Source organism: Panthera pardus, unplaced genomic scaffold (assembly GCF_024362965.1).
Source record: "Panthera pardus isolate Hobbes unplaced genomic scaffold, ASM2436296v1 HiC_scaffold_8, whole genome shotgun sequence".
NCBI classification, from domain to species: domain Eukaryota; kingdom Metazoa; phylum Chordata; class Mammalia; order Carnivora; family Felidae; genus Panthera; species Panthera pardus.
Genome location: NW_026527013.1, coordinates 98,390,944 through 98,394,732, shown reverse-complemented (window position 1 = coordinate 98,394,732; position 3,789 = coordinate 98,390,944).

Here is a 3,789-nt window from a genome sequence, read left to right as displayed (position 1 = left end):
ACGCTCACCGAACAAATTACTCTCAATCCAAGGTTTTACTGTACCGTTTTTAAATAAACTCCGGTATTCATACCGGGATATCAATAAATTATGAAATAAATACGAAAATATTTTTTCTTTTTGCATTAGCCATTTCTTAAGTAGCGTTAATTCAAAATAATCTGTATGCCGAAGTGGCACATTTTGGGGGTGGCCCGCCCTTGGCCTCACACCAGCGTGCCATTCTGCTCCAACGGCATCATCGTGACTTTCAAAACCCCACATAAATGACCACCAGTTTTAGTTGACTGACTGTGCAAGGGAATGTTCAGTGGATTTTCTCTGTGCCACCCTTCCCCATGCCTCTCTTGTGACCAATTCCTTACCTCTTCTTCCCATTGGTGTCTCCTGACCCTGAAACCTTGGAAACAGGAGCACAGCTGTTTTCTGAATGTCAGCTGTGTGCCTAGCCCTGTGCTACATGCTTTACATAATCATTTTATTTAATTTTCACGATTATTCACTGCAGCCCTTGTGAAAATCCTCATGTTACCGTTAACAAGATGGGTGCTAAGTGGGGTTCAATAACACATGAAACAGCACAATGTTGGGGTCTTCTGGCTCCTCTCCACCAGGCCCAGTGTCGTCTTCCTTCTTCAAGACATTGGGACTCTTGGTCTCCTCTCTGTGGACTAAAGCTTGCAGGCATTGCTTTGTCTACACACCTAGGCAAGATATTTTGTTTTTAAGAACTTTAAGTATTTCCTCAATAGTTAAATAGTAGTTTGCCTTCAACTAAATTGGACGTTAGAAGAGATGACCTTCATGATCTCCTCAACCCCCCGGGGGGCGGGGGGAATCTACAAAGTGACAAAGAGCGCAAATGCCTGGAACAGCAAAAGGAATATGGTGAAATAGCTCAGAAAATATTCTGAGAAGCCCTTCATGAGGAAAATGGAAACTTGAAGCCATAACGAGCACAATATACTTTTTTCTAGACCAAAAATACAAACTGAGTATCTGATCTGCTCTTCAATATTAAAACATACGTAGTCATTTTCTGAATATTTATTCTCTTTAGGTGACTGGGAATAACACATATCTTCCATCTGTGGAGCACCACCTGTTTGCTGAGCACTTTATATTTGTCAGCAGTTTATTAAACACTGTGAACTCAGCAGGTTCAAACTCCATAGCGTTTTATTTTTCTCCAGTCACAGCTTTAAAACATGCTCCATTGAATCTCCCCTTCTCAAGACTTTATGGCAACTCCAGCAGATGCCAGTTTTCTGACCTTCTCAGATTATGAAGATAAACTCCAGTGCCACCCACTTCAGTTTCTTAACCAATTGAAATGTCCATCTCCTTCCCCAGACCTAAGGACAGGCTTGAGGCAGAGATATGAGCAAGGAGCTGGGATTCTCTTGATGCCTTCCCTCTACAACTGCATCTTCTTGTTGAAGGCAGGTAGACAGAATTTGCAAAGGGAGCAGAAATGCTTTTACTTACCTGTTGCCCTTGTGATCTGCTCCCTCCTCCATGGCAACCATCCAAATGCAGCACCTCCTGGGAAACACCTGACGATTCTTTGGAAGGCCCTTCAGAGGCCTCTCCTTTGCGTGTCTGCCTCTCCTAGGGAATCAGCTCCAGCAGACCTTTTCCAGTCTCCCTCAGCTCCCATTCCTGTGTAATCCACCCTGTATATTCGCTGTTGGGGTCTCTTGCCTCAGTGAGTCACATTTTAGGGTGGGGTTCCATCACAATAATTCAAGCCTTTCGTGATGTCCACTTGGCCTATGGAAGACTCGTGTATCTTTTTCCTGCCAGATAATGGGAGTGTGCCCTATTCCCCCACTGCTCATTTTCTCTATCCCACATTCTCTCCCCAGATCTCTTTCCTATTGCCCAAGTAAGCACAAAGGGCAGCTTAGAAAATCCATTACAGAAGTAGAAAATGATATTCTAGGCTCAATTCTAGTGCCCCTCTCTAATCTGTACAAATCATCCTCTTGGAATACACCATTGGCTTATTTTTCAAAGAGTGCCCCTCAAGAGTGGAAAGAAAAGACATGGAACTCTTTCTGAGGCCAAAGATGGACAATTTAGTAGTTCCCCCAAGCCTAGATTAATGGGTAGAGACTGAGTAGGGGGCAGTAGAATGAATTTGCTCCTTAATAAATCACAATCATCTCTTTGTCCTCGAATGATCATCTATCTGTTCTGAGACAATGAGAAAAGTCCCAGTCAGTATCTTGTCACACATACAGTGTTTATGAACTCCACACAACTCTGCATGTAGGTATGGTGCTGCCTCAGGAAAGTGAAGCTAAAAGAATAATGTTACAGTATGAAAGCAGGGAAATTTCCATCACCTCGCATCATGTTTGGCACATGATAGGGCTCAATAAATATTTACTGAATAAATAAGTAAATAATGTGAATGAATAAACAGCCCAAGGTCATGCTTAGGAAATGGATAAATGGCATTCAAACTCAGCTCTTTTTACCCGTCAATATCTCCCTAAATAAAGTATCATCCTCACACTAGCAGTGATTATAGCCACAACTCAGTGTCATAACAGTTCCTCAGTCTGACTCAGACATCTCTTTTAGTGAAAGATCTAATTTCTCTCCCCATATTGGAATCTGGTCCCATGAGGGTTCCATCCACTTACATGTGAAACCAATTAGCAGGTCCCAAGCCCAGAATGAGCTTATCCTGCCTGGGTTTGGCTTTCTATATTTTGCTGTTGCATATGGTTGGTGAGATCTCTCCATGGCAGAATCCTTAGCATTCACACAGATCATTCTCCCCTGAGCTTTTCTATTTCAGTTGCTTAATAAGCAATAGTAACTGTGTGACATTTATCATCTCTTAATTACTGTAGGTTCTCAACTTCAGGGCTATAAAGGCTGGTTAGTTACTTGTAGGGACTTTAAACTCAAAAAGTATTGGATGCATGGATGGATGGATGGATGGATGGATGGATGGGCGAACTGGGTGAATGCCTACATTTCAGGTCCATGTGATGCTTCTTGGTTAGTGTCAATTTCATAAACCAGAAAAGCAGTTGAATCTTAGAAACTTAACAGAACTAAGCAAATAGTTTTCAAACAAGAAGCAATACCTTGTACAAATATAGGGAATATATGAAAAACTCACTTAAAATATTTACCTAAAAATTGACACTTGATTCTTTTTTTTTAATGTTTATTTATTTTTGATAGAGAGAAGGAGAATGCCAACGGGGGAGGGCAGAGAGAGAGAGAGGAAGGCACAGAATCTGAAGCAGGTTCCAGGCTCTGAGATGTCAGCACAGAGCCCGGTGTGGGGCTCGAACTCACAAACTGTGAAACCATGACCTGAGCTGAAGTTGGATGCTCAACCGACTGAGCCATGCAGGCACCCCAGACGCTTGATTCTTATAGGTATTATTATATGGAAGAACACTTTTTAAAAATATTTGGTTTTAGAGCTGGGCGGTGATGGAGACACCAAGGATTTGGAAGCCTCGGGAAGAGAGCTGGAGAGACACCTAGTACCTCTGAGAGAAAATAAAAGTTTTCTCTTCTCTTCACTTGCACTGGCTGAATTTCAAGTAACCTTTGTGCTCCTTGCTGGAGCCAGAACAGAGGGTGAACTTGGGGGGACAGCACTCAAACTCTGCCTGTCCCTGACTGAAATGGGCAAGGGCAGTAGTTATTCTCCTTGGGTGCTACCTCCCTGGTCCATGGTCTGGGCCTCTGACATATAGAACAGATGAAAGGAGAAGAAACATATTTGCATTTGGCTTTGGATAGCGTAATTAC